This window comes from Pygoscelis adeliae, unplaced genomic scaffold (assembly GCF_000699105.1).
Source record: "Pygoscelis adeliae isolate BGI_AS28 unplaced genomic scaffold, ASM69910v1 Scaffold263, whole genome shotgun sequence".
Taxonomy (NCBI): domain Eukaryota; kingdom Metazoa; phylum Chordata; class Aves; order Sphenisciformes; family Spheniscidae; genus Pygoscelis; species Pygoscelis adeliae.
Window position 1 is genome coordinate 281743 of NW_008824552.1, and position 22261 is coordinate 304003.

Sequence of the window (22261 nt, forward strand, 5' to 3'; positions counted from 1 at the left end):
GGCTGGCTCAGCCCTTTCTTCCCTGCACCTGGGTTTTAATTCAAATATATTTTTCCTGTTCACTCCACAATACATGACAGTTCTTACACTAGTTTTACCGGGTGTAGATAGAGTTTGTGAGGTCTTTTGCTTCTGTGGTGCCTTCTCCCATCCCATCCCTCCCTGTGGTCCAGGGTGGTCACTGTCTGACACAACGGTGAAGTCCATTGCCAAAATCTGCAGCCTCTCTCCCTTTGTGAATATATATTTCATCTCCCTATAATATTAAGTTTCCCCTCACAAAGCTTGTATCCAAGGATGAATTCTTTAGGCAAAACAGTAAAGCTGCCAGCCTGGAGAGGGATATGATCTATTGATGAGCTCCTCTGCTTGGAGCTTAGGTGGAGATTGTGAAATGGAAGGCCACTACCCTTGAATAATTCCCTTTGATAAGGAGTTTGTTTGTATTTCCTCTGGAAGTCTCAAGATGGCATACATGGGAAGAAAGGAATTGGGGGCTAGATCTCGCTTGATCTGAAATCTCATGTGGCTCTGGCCTTACAGATTTGGCAATTGACTTTTTTGACAGCACAAGATTAAACGTGTTTAATGTCTCTGACTTCTCTTTAATTCCCTTCCCTACTCCATCCTCTGCATCCCATTGAGATGAGAACCTTAATGCAGATATGTCCTACCTGCGAGCGAGCATGCACGTGAGCTTATTTGTCTGCAGCAAGATTTCTGCTAAATTTACCCAAAGAAGGTAGAAAAGGTTGGTTGTGTGTATTTAAGTCGCTCTTCTGGATTCTCTGTTGCATAATGGAAAGGAAATGACGCGAATGACTGTTTATCCCTCCTCTTATGCTAGTAATGTGCTTCCGTCTCATTGACTTCCACTTTGAATCGGTCCTGCCTGGTTTCTGTTAGCTGCTTGAGAGGGCGTTTGCCAAAAGCCTTTTGTTCCCCAATGGGAAGCTGCAAGACTGTGACCATAGGTGTGTGTCATCTTGTCCCAGGCTTTTTTTTCCCCACCCGTGATGGGTGGGAAAAGGAGGTGATTGCTACGGTGTGCCTGGACCTAGTTTCAAGTTACCAGGTACGTCACATTTTTATGTTCTCAGAAAATCTTAACAAAATTTCATAACTACCTGAAGTTTAGGAGAATGGGATTATTTTTTTGTTTTGGTTCTGAAATGCATCCTTTCCTCCACTCTCCCTTCATCTGTGCATCGCCTGGCATCAGCACCAGCGTTAGCTTCCATATAGCCCTTTATGGCACCTTCCTGTCTAAACAGAGCTCTTAAATAGTGACTGACTTAAAAATTAACCTCGGGGGCTTATTTTCCCGAGAACATCTTGGCTCTGCTGTGATTTGAAAGCGATTCCTACTAGAGAACTTCTTTGGTGGCTTTTTTTTTTTTTACGTACTCTATGAACTGATTTGCCCGAGTTGAAACCATTTTTAACCACAGCCCTTAATTAATTATTTATTTGCCTATTAATATTAAAGTCTCTCTTCTATATTAGACCATGAAATATTCAATTGTTTGAGTATCCTTTCTGAAAATTGGCTTCCTTTTTGAGGGATCTCAAGCAATCCTATACCAGAAATCGCATAACATGCTACCGCTTACCAAGGGCTTACTGGAGGGAGAGGCTAAAACTCATCTCTTCTTCTACAAAACACAGAAGATGGTCTTATTTAAGAAGCAGCTAGTAGCTTCGATAAGATGCTTCCTATATTTCAAGAATGGGCATTGATTTGTATTACTTTAGCTCTAGGGTTTTTTTAAACAAACAATTGATTTGGAGTTCACCGGGGCCAAGAGTTTGTGTGCGAGAGGGTTACGCAGACCCCATGTGCCTTGAAGAAGACAGGTTGTGATGCCGAGAGTGAAGAGCCAGGGCAGGGATGGAGGGGGTGGCAGAACTTGCTAGTTCAGTTGCAACAGCGATAGCACACTTTTAGCCATCCCTAAAATGTCTTAATCGAATAGACGTGTTTTTAAAGGACATAAATCTGGTTGATGAGTCGTTGCAGGCTCTTCTCCAGACAGACATTATGCTCCTACCAAACTGCGTTCCCCTTTTAAACAAAAGGGGTGCACGGTTTTCTACAGCAAGGAGGCTCCTTGAGAAAGGAGGTTTCCATGGAGACACTTACTTGACTTAAACAATCTGGTTAGGGCTTGAGAAGAGGCTTGGGGGGTAAACACCGCATCGACACAAAAGCCACTATTTTGCAAAGTAACTGGGGTTGCCGCAGTGTTTTACTTCCAACTTGATGCCCCTTTTCAGGGGCCTGGTTTAGAGAAAGTGCCAAAAATGTTGCCTGGTCAGAAATGTGAGGTGTGGAAAAGGCTGTTGCTTCTTAGCCGAGATCTCTGTTAGTATCGTAATCCATCTGTCTCTCAAAATGCCGCAGGTTGGTGTAAGTAGGGCACACTGGCAGCAAAGTACTGTGCAAGAGCGGACTGCGATGGCCTGTGAGTCGGTACTTGCTTCCTTAAAGCCTACCATCCTTGGCTGACAGTAGAATTGGTCCAGACCAAAGTCCAAGAACAACATTGGTTTGAACCTTGTTCCTAATTAAGAGCTTGCATAATCCATTTGTACAGTGGATGATGACATCTTCAATGTTAAAATTGCTAAAGGTGAAGTCTGATTCTCCATTCATCTTCCCACCATAAAATAACAAGACTTTCTAATGGCTTCTTATTTCAACAGTAATAGAGAGCCTGTAGATGTATTTAGGGGTTGTCAGCCCTACTGGGTCAAGCGTATGGATAATTAATGCTCTAGGATCTCATCGTTTGTTGCTAATGACAGCTCACAATGTCAAAGACGGGATCTCAGAGAAGCAGCTGCAAATTTTGACAGGGAACAGCCAACAGTAACAAAACAGCAATACAGATGGGAGCGGGACAGAAACTTGCTGCCAAAATGGATGCCTGCAGAGAAGTGGTGTGAAGAGCTACAGAAGAAGATGGAGTTGGTCCAAGGAGTGCTGGGGTAGGATTGAAACAAAGGTTAAAACCTCAGCGGCGCAATTGCTGAGGAAATTCAGGGAGTGCCACAGCAGCTTGCTGCATCTCAAGGCAGCAGCGTCTCTGGAGGAGGAGAGCAGAAAGGAGCCTGGGAAAGGAAGAGGTGCTGGAAGTGGAGACTGGAGCGGCAATATGGCTTTGAGGCACAGCCTGTGCTGACAGAGCTGGAGCTAGTCCAGGAGGTTCGCAAAAATGACAAAATTCAGCTGAAAAGGCAAAGCGGGAGCTAGAGCAGAGGAGGTGGCCTTGATGTGCCAGGGAACTGAAGAGGGAGGCCAGGTTTTGTGCGTATGTGAAACGGCAGAAGCAAATTTAACACAGGCTTCTGTGGATGACAAGCAGCTCATTGCCTCTTGCCTTGCAGCATCGGTGTGGCATCTTTTCACCATCAGCACTGCTTTGGGATCGTGTCAGCAGCCACCGGGCTTTGGTCTCGTGTTTGTAAAGAAGACTTTGTCGCTCCGCACCCACAGGTTTCCGACTGCAGCTTTCACCTGCCAGCAGATGTCTTTGTGTCATGTCCCACCTGGAAATACAGGGGCTGTTGCCGTTTTAAAATCAGCTAGATAATGCGTTTCTCTTCATACTGCCTTGTCGTAACTCTCCTGTAGTGCCGGGTTTGTTTAATGTGTGAGGTCAGCTCAGCCATTTTAAAAATAAAAGTGAAACCTTAAATAAAACCTGAATGAATTACTTGGTTCTCCTTCAGTTGCTGTTTCGATGACCCTTGCAGTGACTGTAGAACTGAGTGGGGGTTCTTAAAGGAGGGGTTGTGTTTCTTTGATCTGTCTTAGATTAATCAGCTCTTATTTGAGCAAAGTGACTATGCTAAAAGCTGTTGCAGCAAGCGTGTTTTTTACCACTCGGAGGTAGTTAATGCTCTGATAAACATCAGTCTGGAAGCAGGATCCAGACCACAGCTTGAGGAGGAAGAGGAGGAAGCTGCTGGCGAGGGAAATTCTTGCCTCCTGGATGCTTGTTTTCTCCCCAGGTAGAGCTTGGTGCCTGAGGCCCCTCGTACGGAGGAAGAAATCAGGGAAGGGTTTGGGATAGGCACCTACAACCATCTTCCCCAGCATCACTCTTTCTTGTGGGATCAGTAGGATGAGGCTGATGACAAAAGCAGGAGGTTTTCATCATCCTACGTACTTGTTTGCTCAAGTGCCTCATTTCAGTGGGGAGCAGGAACGTCATGATTTGGGGAGGACGCGTGTGCCGCCACAACCCTCCTTCTGCAGTTCATCCTCTGCTTGTAAAACATCGGACTGGAATGTTTTACTCTGAAGTCGGAGAAAGCCAACCCAGCGCTGAGAGGACTTCCTGAGGTCAGCCTCCAGGGAACGAGGGGGTGAGGAGCAGGGAGAAGCTCTGCCAAGCTCTTGCGAGTCAGCTGGGAGCTGAGCCAGATTTTAGAGAGGGCGCTGGAAGAAAAGGGAACACCTTGCATGGGGACTTAACATAACCAACTAGAATGAGGCAACTGATTTTACTTCATAAAATCCCCTCTGCCCAGAACAGATGCTCTAGCTGAAGACTGCTTTCCAACAGCTCTTTTTCAGGAAAGCCAGAGCAGAGACCCGTTTCTCTGGTTTTTGCGTAGGTGAAGGGCCCCGTCACTTGAGAAGGAGGAACATTGCAGCCCAACTGGCCAGGGTTGTGGGCCATTGTCTTTGCCGTGATGTGGTAGCATCCCATCTTGGATGTCCTTGTCCTGTTAGAGAAAGGAAATCTAACAGGGCTGCCACCACCTCATCCTCCTCTGAAGCTTCACAAAGCAGGGTACCAGGCAAACTTATGATCCTGTTAACATACCCCCAAAAGTGCCCCTAGAAATGCTACTGGTTTGGTGTTTGGTGACTCTACCTCCTGCCCTGTGGGGGATGCGCAGTCTATCTCTAGCTACCATTTTCCATGGTTTCTGGGGGTCTTTCTGTCTTGGAGGCCTCTTCCCTTGAGATGAACTTGGTTGAATTGCCCAGCAGTTGCTGTGGGTGGGAGATGTTGGACAATGAATGATTTCAAGGCTTTAAGAAATGGTTGATGTTGATTTCAGTGAAGTATAACTCATTTGAAGGCTCCTCAGAGCCCTAGTGAGCTTTCCTCAAAGATGAATTCCTAACCAAACTTAAATAATTGGTGCATTGGGTTTTTTTCAATAGCTGAATCAGTTTTGGAGAGTCGGATAAGTAATTCTGAAGATTCAGCCTTTAACCAAACACGTCTACGAAACTGAGGTCTCAACACATCTCCACTGAGGAACCCCTAATGAAGTTGGCCCAGGCATGGGTCACCCTTTCAAACCTTGGTGCCTGTCTGTTGTGGGTCCAAACCAGCAGTATATGATGTTCAGCAGTGCTCTCATCAACTGCTCACGTGTGCTCAGCAGGTTTGTGGTTGCACCTTTTAAACAGAGAAAAGGAAGGACCCACTCAGCTGCGTGTGGGAAGGCAGACACGTGGCAAAGGAGATGAGCTTCTGCAGCGGTCCTGGCCAAGAAGTCCTGGCTGCAAAATACATCCCAGCCCCAGTTCTCTATCCCCAATGCCTCATTTTCTGCCATCTGCGCAGGAGGGAAACCCCCGTGTGATGATCTCACAGGGGTGTCCTGAGGCTACAGGTGCAATTATTGCTATTTCTGTGGCACCTCCCCCAGATCTTTAAAGTTTTACTTCTTCACTCCTAAATTTAGTGCCTTGTCCTCTTAGCTCCTGTGTGACTCTGGGGTAAGGTTTACAGGGAAGGGTGGTGCCTTGTGTTAGACCAGCTGATCTATGGAGGGAGAAGAGGAGAGGAAAGATGGGGAGAAGCTTTGGGGAACACACACCTTCGGGTCCGAGCCAGAGTGAAGTAGCAGCTGAATCCTAGTGGGAACAGCTATTCTGCGTGTAACTGCAGGATATTAGTTTATTTGGAGCGAAATGGGGGAATTAGCGATAGGAGCAGGAATATGCTGGTAGGTACAACAGAGAAGAGATGTTCCTTATCACACGCTGCAGGGAAAACTGCAGCGCCCCATGCAGATGATGCTTTTACCGAGTCCCTCATTTTTAGCAGCACCCAGAGGACTTCCAAGTGTCGGTTCCCAAGCGCATCCTTTAGGAGGACCTGTAGCTGGAACACGGTGAGCAGGGAACTTGCCGGGCTTTCCTGGCAGGTCCTTGCCCATTCCTGGGGCTGTAATGCCCTCTCCCGGCAGCTGCACTGGGGATTCGTTTCCTTTTCAGTTGCTCAGTTTCCATGAGCAACATAAAAAGAAGATTTTATGTTTCTTTTGGAGGATGCACGTTGAAGACAGCCAGCACGCACCAGCAGGGATAAGGAGATGGTCGTGACCTGGGATTTGGTGCCCCGGTATGTCCGTTCCCCTGCGATCACCCCATCTCCAGCTTTGCTCCTGTCTCATTTTTAAGTTATTATTTACATTTATGCTTTGCGGCAGCCTCCTAAGGCAAACATATCCCTCCCATGCAAACGATTGTGTGTGAGCCACCGAGCACAGGTCCTCTGCTCCCATCACAGCACAGGTCCCTGATGCTGGGTCCGCTGTCTGCATCAGCAGAGTGGGCATTTGCAGACACCCCCGTGCTTCCCCCAGGTCTGGTGGGGCTTTCTGGTGGCCCACGTCCATGCTGACGTACCGGTTAAGCCTGATAAGGCAGAAGGGGCATGTCCCCGCTGTGTCGTGACAACTGGTGGGTTTGAGAGAGGCTGCGAGGCACTGCTGAGTGGAGGCTTGTCCCCTCTGAATGCAGCCATGGGTGAAGTGAACCAGGTCCCATCCCTCATCCCACATCTTGTGCCCCAAAACCCACCAACCTGCTTGAATTTGGGTCTAGCAGCTCTGCTCACAGTCAAGGTCAGGGTCCCACTGGCCACGTGTGCAGCTGTAACAGTGTCCGGGAGTCAAGCGCTCCTGGATCATGCCATGAAGGGCAGTGGGCAAGTAATAGCCCTCTGGTTTCTCACCAGTGGTGAGCTGAAATGCTCAAAGGCTGCTCCTGGGGGCTGGACTGGTGCAGGAGGGCAGTGAGCTGGGGGGGCAAACCGCTCCCCCAGCCCCACTCCTCCTTTTTGTTCCCCAAGCTCATGGCTGCATGGATGATGGTCCCCTAGGTGAGAAGCATCCGCCACTTTCTCCTGTTCCCTGTGTTTCCCAAACATGTCAGGCTCTAACCCCACTTCTCACCCAAAGTATTTGTGTTCTGTAGGCACCCTGGAGCACCCCAGGCTTTGGGAATGGCCCAACCTAGGGATGCTATAAGTTGTCCTATCTCCTTTGCCACCATGAAGAAGCCAGCAGGCAGGTCCCAGCCCAGGGAGGACAAGTGCAAGGTCAGTGGCGATGCTAGGGCAGAGAGGGATGGCGGTGTCCCCACACCATCAGCATCCATCCCTGCTTTCCCCTTGCACCAGGGAGGGTGGGCTGGGTGTGCCCAGGCGGGTGCAAGGACTTTAGGCAATGCCACCTCCTGTGTTGGCATCCTGGGGAAGGGACGTCTCATCGCTGACAGCTCCCTCTGACCAGGCTGGCTCTGCTTGCCTGGGCCACCCACCCGTGTGAAGGGTGAGAAGTGGCTTGTGCAGTCTCTGGGCTTATCCTGGTGACGGCAAGTGCCACCTGAGAGCCTCTATGGTGACAAAATAGCATAGCCTGGGCTGGGAGAGATGGGGCGCAGCATGGGTGTAAGAGCCTGAGTGGTGGGAAGCACCTTTGCTGACCCCAAACGGAGGATCAAATCTGAGCCCCCACAAAACTCATTGGGGCTCAGGAGCATCACACACTGCATGGTTCCCCGTAGGGCAGCCTGTGCAGTTTATGGCCCTGGGAAAGGGGGGACCTCGCTGTGACATCCCTGCTGAGAAGCAGCAGGGTGTCCCCACCACCCGGGGGGGAGACCATCAGGGAAGGGGCTAACGTGGTCCTCCAGATTCACCCACCGAAGAGGAGCATGAGGCAGGAGGAGGCAGCACAGAGCACCTGCCCAGGCGCTCACGAAACAAAACCCCGATGTGCTTCACTCCTGACATCCAGCACCGTCCCCCCACCCTTTGCCACATTACATTGCTTGGGTGCAGAAACATTTGGCCAAGGGATGGTTTACTGGACCCTCTTCTTCCTCACCAGTCCTTGCATCTGCTTTTCCCCTCTGAGGTTCCCTTGGCCCTTCAGGGTAACGCAAGTTGCATCCTCCCGGGTATGTTGCAACCCCCTGATTTCTGCCAAGAAAGAACAAAATGACGCCGTTGCACAAAGGACAGCCATAAAATACGTAAGAAGAGCAAGGACCGCCTCTCCCCCTCTTTCCACAACGCTGTATCAGCCGGTCTGCGGCGCCAGCAAGCAGCCAGCCCCGCCGTCGGAGAGCGGGCAGGGGAGTTGCTGCAGCAACAAAAAAAAAAGTTGGTCGCTGCTGCCCGCTTTGAAGGGCAGTGGGAAGCTCCCCCCGCTGCCCTCAATCCACACAACGCGGCTTGTAGTTGTGCTGGGGGGCTGCTTCCCCACGGTCGGGCTACGCGGTGAATCCATCTGGTCCCTCTTTGTTGCCTGCCCGAGGGATGCGGCTCACTCAGAAACGGTGCTCAGAGCCCCTCTCTGAGCCCCGGGACTCAGGAGGAATTGCTTGGCAATTTTGCCTGCCTGAGTTGATTTTTTTGAGTTTAAATTCTGACCCTTGAGGTAAGTTTTGCACCTGGGGGGTTGCACACTCCAGAAGAAACTGCCAGGTCTTTGGCACATCTCGACGGGCTTTACACCGTTATTCACAGCTGCTGCCGCCACTCGGGAAGGGCCAGCACCATTTCTTGGGAGCAAGCGGGCTTAAAAATAACTCCGATCAATCCAAGCAGCCTGAGAAATGACGGTGAAGGAGGACGCAGGAGCAGGGTCAGGCCCTGGCTTCCCTGGAGGCCTGCCAGCATCCTGCAAAAGCTGCTGCTCCCCATTTGCATGGCGCCTCTGCTTTACCCTGAGTTTCCCCACACCAACGCCTCAGGGGGGCTGATGCTCTCCCTGATTTTTGATGTTTCAGAGCTGTGTGTCAAAGGGTTCAGGCTGGGAGGTGGGGAGAGAGACCCCCCCCTGCAGCCTCATCCCCTGGGGCTCAGTGTGAAGTTGGTTGTTAGCATCTTTATTCTTGGACATGCCGCACATTGCGGGTCTGGAGGCATCTCTGCTTTCTTACGATGGGGCTTGGGAGCTGCCCAAGGTCCCCTCCTCCCCCCCAGACCATCCTCTGTACCTCCACCAACTTATCCTTCTGCTTTTTGGTGGGATGCCACTTGCTGCAAGAGGCAGACGCTGCTCGCCCGCGGACACGGGGTCCGTGCCAGCACGCTGCCATCCCCGGGGCGAGCGAGGGCTGAAGTTTGGATCAGTTCGGGTCACCTCCTTCTTCTCCCCCCACCTCTCTTACCGTTTCTGGAAATGCCAATGCCATAAACGGTGCCGTTTCTGTAATCAGTCTCGCGGGGACGTCATTACCTGCATGAGTCACCTGCTCTCAAGGCTCTGCAGCAGCTCGTTGTGCAACCGTGCGGTGGGGGGGAATGACACGCAAGCACAGCCCAGGGAGGGGGACGCACACCGGCCCCTTCATGCTGCCAAGGCAGGGCACTGGAAGAGGACAAACGTCCCAAGCTGGGTAGGACTTAGGGTGGGAGGACATGAATGTACGTATGTCCCAACAAAATACTCCATGTCACAGCTGGCAACTGGGCAGGGAGACCATCCCCGCTCCCTGTTTGTGCCATTTTCCCCCTGGTTTTATCTTCTGACACAAACAGAAGCAAAACTCGCGGAGTTCAAGGCTGACCTGCCCTGCTGATATCCCTGAGGTGGGTTTGTAGGGCGCCGGGTTCTCACAGGTGTTTTCTTTATGGGCTCATAAACTCCCAGGCCAGGCTCGCCGGTGGCAGGGCTCCGGCAGATCCTCGCTTGCCTTCATTGCCAGCTGCCGGCAGGGCTAGGACACCGGCTGGGACACCGGGCGAGGATTTTGCGGTTGAGATAAGCTGGTGAACTCTGAGCTGAAGATACTGGGGCCAGAGCAGCCTCTGCCCGGCCGGTGAGTCCTTTGCCAGTGTTTGCAGAGCAAACTGCGGCGCTGAAGGCTTTGCATCTCTGTACCTGGAAGAAAGCAAAACCACGGCATTATTTTAGGACAAAGAACAGGGATATTTGGGGTTTTCTTCGTGTGTTAGGAGGTGAGGCTATATTTGTGTTTTAAATGACCTTTTCCTATTTCAGGGCTCTTCCCTCCACTGCAGGGAGCTTTTTTGCGCTGATGATGTTGCTCAACCCTGTTCCCTTTTCCCCCACGTACCCCCTGGAGTCCGTCCATACCATGAGGATGCAGCAGCTGGAAGAAAGGCAGCCTGGGCAAGGGTGATGGTGAAGCCCCTTCAGAAGGTATTTTGGGGAGCTGGCTTCAAAGGCAGAACAAAGCTCTCAGGCTCTGTGGGCTCTCCACTGCTCCTTAAACTTGCTGGGCCACCCCCATGCCATGCCTCCCCTGGGCATGGACCTTCAGGACCTTAATGTGGCCCCGTGATGAAGCTGGGCTCAAGGAGAAAAATGCAGTGGATCAACTCGGGAGATTAAAACTGCAAGGTACCGGGAAAAGCTGCTGTTGTTGCTCCCTACATCCCATCAGTGCCATCAGCCGCCTTAATCTTACCCTTCCTGCCTATTTATCAGGTTTCCAGGAATCAGATCATAAAGCAAGTAGTATTTCTAGAGGCTCACACAGGATCCCATGCCTCTCTACTCCAGCTGCCTGAGTGTTAGCTGGAAAATGATCAGCAATAAAACCAGCTGCTTCTACCTTCACACCTTGCGGTTCCCTCATTTATTTCATATTCCAATTCCAAAAGGAGATGATTCTATTTTAGGACCTAGTGCTAAGTAAGGATTAGCAATACTGCTTTTAAAGTGGAACTTTTATATGCCCTCTGCTCGTCATTAGGTTTCAGAGTGAACCAGGCTGTCATCTCTGTAGCTCATCTAATTAAAAGTTTTTCTTTGTAATGTGAACTGCCCAAAAACTGCTGGGCCATCATTTCTGCCCTGTTCTTCCCCTCTCTGTTTGCAAGGGCAGTTTGCCGATTTTGCTTTTGAGGGACCCTCTGATCCGCCTTTTCATCAAACAAGAAAAATCCCAACGTGAGAGACGACAGGGATGAAAAAACTGCGCCAGTGGTGTTTCAGAGAGCCCTCCGGGACTGGAGGGGATGTTTCTTTAGCCCCTCATGCAGTGAAGAGCTTTTTAGGAGCAGGAGGAGCTCCACGAGGTTGCGCAGCTTCCTAGCCTGAGAAACTTTATGGATGCCTCTCTGAAAGTCCAGGGCACACTGGAGGTTACAAAATACAACCGCACAAACTGCTTTTGTTGTGCTGACCTGCCCCCTCTCCTCCTCCAAAGGAAGTTATGTCTCTAATAGGATTTAGATATTAAAGCCCAAAACAGTGCAAAAAAAATAAGTAAAATAAGCAGTTTTTGCATCCAGGGTTGCTCAGAAATCTGGTGCAGCGGATTCCTGTCTGGGGCTTGCAGCCACGGGAAACATTTTCACGGAGAAGGTTCGGGAGTTTTAATTCTGAGGGTCAGCGATGACACGTCTTGCCCAAATCTCCTTTGGGATATTTCCTCGGACCCCATCCTTTGGACAACTAATTCTGCCAAGGCGGGATTTGAATACCAGCCTCTCCCGTTCTGGGTGGGCAAGGGATGAATCAAACCCAGGTTCACCTGCAAGTCCCCAGCGTCTCCCAGAGCCATGCGGCGAGCAGCTGCCCGCGTCCCATGATGAGATTTTAATTTTTCCAGCCTTGGGGACTGAATTTATTAAGCCCCACGTGGCCCCTCCTACCGTGGGAGGGACGGCTCCAGCAGCCTCTCTAATACTGGGTGTCACACAGCGGTGCCACCATTCAGGTCCCGGAGTGTCACAAGAAAAGGACACAGCAACCCAAGTGCAGCAGAAAGCAAAAATAACCCCTCCATGTGCATCCCAGCGAGGTGAGTTACCTCCTCTCTCCTAACTCTTAAAGATCCTCCTGCCCGGTGAAATAAATCCCTGCCTTCTCTTTCCTGCCTGTCCTAAAAGTTAGCACCGTGGGGGGGGGATTTCTTTGACTTTTCTTTTTTTTTTTCTTTGGACTTTTGAGTGTGTTGCTTGGGATGCGACAGCGGGTGATTGACCCGCTCCTGCCCGGATCGCAGCGAGAAACAAAGCCCAAAGAGCCAGAGAATGGGGAGAACCAGTAACAAAAGGGGAGCGAAGGGGGCGGTTTGCAAGCGGGGGGGGTGTGTGTTCTGATGGCTGGTTGGGGAGGAGAAGGTGCTCAGCAATCCGACTTCGCTCTCGGGGTCCATGCCAGATGAATTGGCTGTGACCTGTTGAGGGGACAAACGGGAGCTGGGGTGAGACGTGAGCGGTGGGTGGCTGGTGGGGTTGCTGGAGCTGGGGCAGCAAGTGGGAGGGAAACGGCGGCCAACCATTTGCAATGCTTGGGATAAAGGGCTGTTTCCATAGTAAAAGGGAGAAAGGAGCCTCTCTCTTTCTTCCCCTGAGCTCGCCTAGCTCGCCTAGCGTGTGAATGGGGAGGCTGACTTGGGAACAAATAACCCGTGAAAGGGTAACATCTGGGAACAGCTGTAAATAATCAGGACCTGATTGGAAAGGCTGGAAGCAACCCTCTGGTCCAACGTTTGCCCCGCCGCTGCTCGTCGCCCTGGGAGTTTTGATGGGCAGCTGTTTGGAGAGCAGCTCGGTTCGCAGCTGAAAGCAGGATTTGGCCCTGGCTTTAGTCTGCTGTTGTTGCCCGAATACTTCCACATTATTTCTAGGCATAACCATAATTAGCAGTGAAACGGGAGAATTTTCACTTCTAGGAAATTTAATTCAGGGTCAGGCGCTCAGCTGATGTGAACCTGGGGACCCGCACCAGGCCAACTTTGGGTTGGATAGTGCAAACTTTGATCAGCTGGGGGTGTACATCACCTCCTCTTCACTTTTATGCGTTCTTTGGGAATCCTGGTCTCACAGTATAGCATCTCTCAGGACGTGTCCTCTGGCACGTGATACCAGGTGGAAGGGCAAGAGAGAACGGAAATAATTTCCTACAGCTGCTGAAAGCTTTTAAGCTGCATTTAACAAAACAAAAAAAAAAGCATAGTGTACCATGGGACCAGCTGGATTTTAATTAAAAAATGTTCTGAATGTGAAGGGAGCCAAAGCTGTTGCTTCCTTTCCAACTTTGCTATTGAAATGTTTAAAAGGTGTGCAAGATTTCCAGGGCAATTTGAAAACTTTGCAGAGAAATACAAAGCTGGGTTTCACTATCGGGCCTGTGACTTTCTTATGCCGTGGCATTGGACCGAGGAGGTGACCGAATGGTGTCTTTTGAGCTTTACGTGTCATTTCTGGTGATGAAAATGCAGTTCTTTACATTTGGTGGTGGTAGCTTGTTGTGAGACTACCTGCAGCTTACAAAGTGCCTCTGTGCAAGTTGTTACCGTACAGTCGTGCTTAGTGTGATAAAGTATCAGCCAAAACATAAGAGAAAGCATTTTTTTTTTTAAGTTTGTGGCCCTTTGAAAATGTGCTCTTCATTTCCTTGCTGTGTGAGAGCCCAGAAGCCCTCCTTCAGGCAAACCTTTCTCGTTGTGTGCAAAGGGCTTCAGAAGTTATCACCCATCAGCTGAGACACGTGGCGCTCCTGCCTCCTCGCAGCGTGGAGCAGATCCTGCCCAGTGGCAAAGTCCCAGCTGGGTGGCTTTGCGTGGAGGACAGGCTGGAGGGAGCTCCATGGTGGTTGCTCCCTGCAGACTGCAACGCTGTGCATGCGTGCAGCAATAGCCTGCCTTTGGTCCAAACCTAACGCCACGTCTTGGGATATTTTGAAGGAGGAGGTCTGTACCTCATCTTGGAGTGACCGCCTATGGTTTGGCTTGTAGGACTGCCCCAGAGACCTCAGCGGTGTGTGATAAATGAGGGTCTTGGGCTACTTTTTAGAAGAGCAGATAGGTTAAGAAGTTGGGAAGATCCTTTGGGCTCCTGATCTTACTGGAAGGAAAGAAAGGGAGCTGGCATCGGTAGAGCAGCTTGGAGACATGACCTGTGATGCACCCTGGACCATGCCTTCATGGCAGGATGAGCCCTGACGGCTGCATGGGCTTGGCTCCACGTTGCAACCTCTGCTCCAGCTATGGACACCTTGTGTGAGAGAGCTGAGCAAGCTGCCTGCGGGTGCTCATCTCTTCAGCATCTTGTCCTCATCATGTTCTTCATTTGCTGGACACTGCTCTCCCAGCAGCGTTCAAGGAGGAGCCACGGCTGGCTGCTTTTTGGTGGCTGAGGGGTTGGCATTCTGTAAGATCCTAGTAAATGGAGGGTGGCCTTGGCTCATGTTCCCTGTGACTCTCCCAATCAGCAGGACATTGGTATCTGCTGCTTTTCTTGTCCTCTCCAGGAAAAAGGAGGCAAGAAGAAAGAGTGATACTTTAGAGGGTCGAACAGATTGAACATGCCCGTGTCCTGGTCTCATACTGGTCCTATTCTCCTGTCATTGTTTGCCTTGCAAGTCTTTGTGGTGTCCCCAGGGGAGATGCTGTGTTAAGCATGATGAGACCTGCTCTCAGGGTCAGGATGGACTCTCCATGCTCCTGGCCCAGGTCCTTTCTGGTGGTTGGGCAGTTGTAGTCTATGTGAGTGCACATGATGCTGTAGCAAGAGACGGATGAGGAAACCTGTCCTGGGACTCATCCTCTGCAGGTCTGGTGCCGAGGGAAGGCTCTTGGGGCCACCACAGTATGCCAGCTCTTTTCTTTGGTCAACACTTGCATGGAAAGGTGACAAGGGCAAGAAGTTAACCACGATGGCGGTGCACTATAATAGCAGCAGGCAGGGAGACAGGGCAGGGTTGGGTGGGGGGAATGTGTACATGTGTGAATGAGGTCGTGGCTGCTGCCCATGGGGGCGGTTTTGACGTCAGCTCCACTGTTGGGTGCAAGAAGGAGAACATAACTGCAAGCAGGGCACAGCACGGGAGCAGCACGAAGCATCACCGTATGCCTGCACGCTCGGGCTGGAGTCTCATTGCTTGTGTAGAAACGCTTTGGAGCCAGTGCCTTCCTTACTCTCCCGCTTCATTTCCTCTGTTCTCCAATGCAACCGTGAGCAATTCCTTGTTTCTCCAGCCTCCATCTGCTCTAATTAGGCTGGAACCCCCTGGGAGGTTTTCAATCCCTGAGACATTTGTACAGCACTGAGCCTCTGTGACAGTAGCGGGTCTAGTCCTCTCTGCTCCTGCAGCCCCGGCTGCCACCACTGATTCAGTCCGGTCCTTTCGGCAGCGGCTCTTAATCACTGAACTTATTTTGGAAGGTCTCCAGAGTTGGAGAAATAAAAGACAATTTAGAAAAGGGGCGGGGGTGGAGGGGGGGGCAATTGGCAAGAGCAATTGCTTTTTAAAAGCCTACTTATTTATTAAGATGTACTTGCTACTGATTAACCTTTGTCCCGTGATCGCTTTAAATGATTCATGCCTTAAAGCGGTCAGAAAGGTTCTGTGGGGTCAGGGTGGCTTTCTCCTAAGTGCTCTCTTTTCCTGCAAAGCTTTTAAGAATTTTTGGTTGCACAAAACCCAATTCTTGCAAGAAACGCAGGTGAATGACACCAACTCTTTTACCTTCTCCATCCCCCAGATGTTCCAGCCCCCATCTAAGCGCTTTACGGCTGTGACCTCTTCCTTCCCTCCCTGCTGCCAGTTGGCAACCTACTACCAAGCTGAACCTGTCCCATATTCCGCTGCAATTCATGGTGAATGCTGGTTTTGGGGATGATTTCTTGGCCCTTCTGTGAGAGTGAGGCCCTGTAAGGTTGGGAACTACTGCCCTCAATAAGCCTGTTGGTGTCTTCCATGTGGTCCTACCCATGGGACCATCTGTGGTCCCCATGACTGCTTCGTGTAACCCCGCATGGAGAGTTTCTGTGGCTGCCCTTGGCATGGCAGCAGGGATAGACCCACAGCCAAGGGGGAGACAACCCATTGGCATTGGGGTGTCCTTGGGCTCTCCATGCAGCTGGTTGGGTGACAACAGGTGGCCCCGTCCGCCTTTGTCCCTGCAGAGCTGGGGGTGAGATGCAAGTGGCAGAAACCGCTGTTTGGAAAGAGGTGCTTGGTGGGCTGGAAGGAAGTGAAACACAATTTACAGGTGAGAATGGCTTTAACAAAGGTCCAGAAAATGTCATCTGGAAGTGCCACCAGGGCTGGTGTCAGGAGAGCCTGTATGGGATGTCAGAGGCTCGCCTGCTGCCTCCTGGCACTGAGCCGGTGCATGTTTGTCGCTGCCAGCTGTAACCGCAGAGCCCTTGTGCCTTGACCCAGGCACAGACATCCAGGGCTGGCTCCCAGCACCGGAGGAGCTAAACCAAGCGGGGGAAAACTGGGCAGGGCAAGGTCCATCGTCTGCTTGGCGGTGCCTGGCTCTCCCAGATACTGGTAAACACTTTCCTCATCCCAGTAGGTGATGTCTGCCTGGTCTGAGCTTTTCTGTGGGTGCATCTTCCAGGTAGCCATGGGCTTCGGTGCCCATACCAAATGTTGTAGTTTAACCTCAGTCGGCAACTGAGCACCACGCAGCTGCTCGCTCACTCCTCCCCCCGCCCCCACCGGTGGGATGGGGGAGAGAATTGGAAGGGTAGAAGTGAGAAAAACTCGTGGGTTGAGATAAAAACAGTTTAATAATTGAAATAAAATAATAATAGCAATAATAATAATGTAATAATAATAATAATAATAATAACACACAAAGCAAGTGAGGCACAGTGCAATTGCTCACCACCCGCCGACCGATGCCCAGTGAGTCCCCGAGCAGCGGCCCCCCCCGGCCAGCTTCCCCCAGTTTATGTACTGAGCATGACGTCCCATGGTATGGAATGTCCCTTTGGCCAGTTGGGGTCAGCTGTCCTGGCTGTGCCCCCTCCCGTACAATTGCTCACCACCCGCCGACCGATGCCCAGCGAGTCCCCGAGCAGCGGCCCCCCCGGCCAGCTTTCCCCAGTTTATGTACTGAGCATGACATCCCATGGTATGGAATGTCCCTGTGGCCAGTTTGGGGTCAGTTGTCCTGGCCGTGCCCCCTCCCAGCTTCTTGTGCCCCTCCAGCCTTCTCAGTCGGTAGAGCATGGGAAGCTGAAAGGTCCTTGGCTAGTGTAAGCACTGCTCAGCAACAACTAAAACATCGGTGTGTTATCAACATTGTTCTCATCCTAAATCCAAAACACAGCACTGTACCAGCTACTAAGAAGGAAATTAACTCTATCCCAGCCGAAACCAGGACACCAAGGCAGCTTGTGAAGCCCAGGATGCGGAAGTTCCTTGAAGGTGAGCTGGAAGGGTCACAGGGCTGAACTGGGCTCACTGGGTTTGAGTGACAAATGCCTCTTTGTCTTGGGCTGGGTTCGTGCCCTGGCACCCTGGACATGTGTGGGAGAGTTTATCTGGCCTATTTAGACATCTGCCCTTGGATGAGTTGCGTTGTGCCCATTTCTCTTCACTTGCTGTACCAAGAGCTCAGGGTGACCGTTCAAACACAAAGGAGATGAATCCAACTGCTCTTCCAGGAAGACCAAGGGAGGAATGAAAACACCCACCCCAAGCTCTGCAACTAAATAAATTGTTCCCTTTCTGCAGGCTGCTAGGATGTGAGTGCTGCTGGGTGCTGATCCAGCAGAGCTGACTCTGCTGGGTGGCCTGGGCCCTGAGGAGGTCCATGAAAGTTCTGCCCACGGGTTGTCTGCACAGGGTGATGCCCACAAAATGAAACCCACTGATCTTCCTGCCTTGCTAAGCAGACTCCATGGCTCGTACCAGCAGATGGATGAGAATCAAATGAGCTGTACAGTCCTCATCTGCTGCTCTTGTTGCGCTGTTGGCACAATCCTAAGTTGGGAAACTGAGGCTCGGGGTGATGGCTCTGCTGCGTCCATAGGTTGGTGTTAGGTCAGGGGATTTGAGCATGGATCTGGTGTGTCAGATTATCCTTTTGCTCTGAAGTGGGTTCAAAAGTTTTCTGAGATGGCTTATGCAGAAATGTGGTAGTGTTTAATTAGCTAGAAAGGATTTTCTTCTTGGAACAGTAGAACCACATTCTTATGGTGCAAAAATGGGCCAGCCCTCATGCATTTGGATGCTGTAGATAACTAAACAGAGAAACCTCTGGCCAGCAGAACAGAAAGCATCCTTTCCTCACTTTTCCTCCCCTCCTTGCAGGGGTGTTTTGCTCCAAGGTCTGAACTTTAACATCCACAGCTTGGGGGAGGGCCAGCGCTGGGGGCTTTGGCGCGGTGGCCGTCCAGGGCCCCCGTCCTTTGTCTGGGCTGAATAGCGCTCTGCAGAGCTGCCAGGCAGAGGTATGCGATCTGCAAACCTCTTTTCTTCCCTCCTCTTGGCTGATGGACAAAGTCTTCCCTCGGAGACGAAGCTCGCGGCGGTGCACTGCCCTCGGTTGGGCTGTGGGGCCGGAGAGGGTCCCCCACGCTGCGTCCCAATCTCCTTGTCTCCCCTTAACAGCAGGGCACAAAGAGCTGCTTAGGCATTCACAGGAGCAGAGAGGGACCCAAGCCAGGGCATGCTGAACTGCACAAAGTAGGATTTATCTTCAAAGAAATATTTCCCCCCCTTTCTGAGCTCCCTTTTTTTTTTTTTCCAAGGGATTTATTCCTCCTCCTCCTCCCCCCAGGCAGGCTTTGAGCTGTGGAAGCACTTTTGCCTCCCCATGGTGGCTTTTCAATGGTGGGAGAGTGACTTCTTAGAAAGCCGCGGGCCACCCAGGGGCAAAGCCCGGGGCCGTGCCCCACGTGCCGCACAGGGATGAGCTGAGCACGGCTGCATGCATCACTACTGGTGATGTTGCACGGCCACAAGCGCAGTGAGGACAAAACTCTTCCCTCCTCCTGTTGACCACGCTGCAGTGTGGGGAGCAGCATTTCACCCCAATTTGCCCATGCTGAGTCTCCATTTTTGGGCTTGACCTGGAGGTATGAGCTCACCGATGCTCCTGATTCCCTCTTCGGGTGAGCAAAATGACACCTAGACATCGACATCTGGCTGCTCCCAGCTGGGACCAACACCTGGCTGGGTGGTGGAAGGTCTCCATGTGGTCACAGCTGAAAGGTCACTGTTTCTGACCTCTTTTGAGGCTAATTTCTGATGTACCACTTTTTCAGGCCCTTCCATGGCCAAACGGGGCCCTATCCACATTTTAGTACAGAGGAAAATGTGGAAAACAGACATGAAAGTACAAAATTCTGTTGTGTTTGGGTCAGCGTTTGATGCTGGATTTTGGGGCTTCTTTGCTATCCTCGGCCAGAATCTCCTCTCCCCCATTACCATCCCCTCAATGGCTGCCACCTGGGGCTAGGAGAGCACCTTGGGTTGGACACAGATCACCCTTTCCTTCCTTTGAGACTGGAGCGTCCCTTCCCCGGAGCAGCAAGGGCCGGCACACCTCCTGCCCACTCATCACCCGGACCCACCATGATGGAGCGGCTGCAGCTTTAGTCCTTGGGACCATGGAGACCAAGGTCTGGCATAGCCTGATGGCCACCAAGCACGCTGGGCTGGTGGCTGCATGTGGCCGCTTTTGCTCGAGTGTTGCAGTGGAAGTTTCTAGAAGGACAGCTGGGGCTGTTGGGACTTTCTAGAATGAAGGGGGGAGGTGTAACATTCTACAAGGAGAGTTGGGGTGGGCAAGACCTTCCAGAAGAAAAGCGGAGTGGGCTGGGAGGACCTCTCTAGCAGGTAGGTGAGGTGGACCTCTCTAGAAGGAAGCTCTCAGTCAAAAATAATTTAAACCTAGACCCCACTGAACAGCTGTGCTGGGAATAACCTCCTGTTCCTCCTCAAAGGAAAACTTCCCCAGCCGAAATCATCCCCATCTGTGCCAGACCCACATCTTTGCTCCTTGCGACGGAGGGATGCTGGTGGCACGCAAACCTCTGCAGAACCGAAACCACCCGGCCCTTTCGGGAGGTTTCTGAGTAATAATAACAGACAGAAATATGCTTGAGTCCAGCCAAAGCTGTGGCATTTGTGAAAAGTCTTTCTCCACCCCTTCTTTTTCTTCCCTTTTTTTTTTAAGCTACTATTCATCAGCTTTATTCAAAACACTCGTTTTGCTCCTAGCAGGCGAGAGGGAAAAATCTATTGTAGCGCCGTGAGACCCTTTCACAAAAGCGATGATTTCCCCTTGCCTGTTACCATACGAAGCTGAAAGCATTTCTATAAAATCCATTGTAAATGCTCTGAGGCTTGGCCAATAATTTCCTGGGCACACATTTGTTAACGTAGCCCGCAAAGTGCTTTGAAGATGAAGAAAACCAGCTGTAATTTCTAATGACGATGATTGTGATTAAACGAGATTTCTTCAAGTGGTTGTGGACAATGAGTCATCCCCGGGGACCACACACTGGGGACAAACATGCTCCAAACATGAGAGACTATTGAGAGAGGTACCTTGAAGGAATAGAGAGACACCAAACAGTTTGGAGGAGGGAGGAAAAAGTGATCTGTGCGAAAATGTGGTTCAACTTTGGAGCTTTATTTCCTATGGTGGTCACTCTGGAATAAAGCCAGGGATTAAGGTACCTTTTCTACCCTAAATTCTCATGGCCAACGTCTGGTTTTGCTTTAAGGTGAATAGATCCCACCTTGGAGTGAGGCTTGCATCACCACGCAGGGGTATGTGTACAAGTTTGGGGCTGGCAGCAGCGTTACCAAACCCCAGCAATGGGGGTTCCTCAAGGGCTTGTCAAACTGACCCCACAAAATCGATTGGTTGCCTCAGAAGATCTTGCCTTAAAGCATTTGCACGCGACCACAGATGAGGGGCTGACTGTTGAGCAGGCCACACCACCCATTTCCAGCACAGCTCCTGCTGAGTGTCTGCCCTTTAGACCATAGCGCAGAGAGTCCTCTGCGATGGGGAGAAGTCCCCTGTGCAACCCTAGGGATGCAGGATTTCAGCTCTGTAGGTTCATTTGTTTGAAAAGGGCTTGATTATTTGTGTCTGTTCAAAGTGTGGTGGCATATTACAAAACCCAGGACATTAGCCTTGGTGGAAACCTCCCCATAGCTTTAAAAACCACAGCCATTGCATGTTGGAGGTGTACTACAACAAACGAAATGGAGAAATATCGTCCCTGCAGTCGCAGGAGCAGTTATTCCTTGTTAACCCCTTCTACTTCCACATTCGTTTGTTGTTTCCCATGTTAAGCTCTATTGCTTCTTTGTGCTAATGGCTGCGTTCTTCCACCTCAAAGCCAACAGCTAATCAATTCATGAGACGTACTTTGCATGGGTTTGTCCCAGGCTGCACATACTCCCTGGGATCCCACGCAGAAGTAAGGTATAATTAGGGCTTATAAAGAAACTGTTGAAAGTCTTAGTGATAAATTATAATTATCGTCTGCCAGGGAAAGGAAAGGATATAGAGTATATTCCCTATCATAGAGAGATTATGACTAGCTTTATTTTATTTGATCCTTTTTCTTTTCCTGTGTTAAACCTCATTAATTCCCTGAAAAGCAGCTGATGGTGAAATAAAAGGGATCCTAGACTGCGATCCAGATCCTCAGGCAGACTCCATAGGTTCGAAATGCAGGTTTAAGGGATGCTCTTTGCTGAGCTTTTCTGACTGGTGGCAAGGTCTGTGTGCAGCTCGTGGAGACGGTGACCAACCAGCAGCTTGCCAGGAGGATGATTTTACTCCTTTGCATCTGTTGGTATGATGATGTGGAAGGCTCCCAGGTGGAAGGGCAGGAAACGATGCCCCAGAGAGTGGTGGGATGGCACCAGAAGTCTCCACACAAGGAGCTGCAGGTGCCAGGGAGGCTTAGCTCAGGCTCAGGGCACCTTTTCCACCAAGCATGAGGTTCACTTTCTCTCCAAATCCCTTGGACATGGTGGCATGGGCAAAGTGGGCATCACCCCTATCATCTCCTGCCTGCATCAGGCTTCATACGCCACCAAGATGCTCAGGGCAAGCTCACCACGCCGAGGTGCTGAGAAATAACCATCTCCGTGTCCCTCATCTGGCTGCTGGTACCCATGTATTTTTCTTCCCAAATCTCTTGCCCCTCACTACAAGAAGGACGTTGAGGTGTTGGAGCGTGTCCAGAGAAGGTCAACGAGGATTTAAAAAAAAATGATTCTATGATTCTATGATTCT

The 22261-nt window shown here is 50.9% G+C and overlaps 1 protein-coding gene across 1 annotated transcript in view; it reads left to right on the forward strand.

Moving 5' to 3' along the window:
• The first annotated feature begins 11966 nt into the window (after positions 1 to 11966).
• The window catches only part of GDPD4 (glycerophosphodiester phosphodiesterase domain containing 4), a 38458-nt gene continuing 28163 nt past the window's right edge, over positions 11967 to 22261 (forward strand). The window contains exon 1 of the mRNA XM_009321929.1: positions 11967 to 12043. The gene's annotated coding sequence lies outside the window, so the exon portion shown is untranslated. The remainder of the gene's footprint in view (positions 12044 to 22261) is intronic.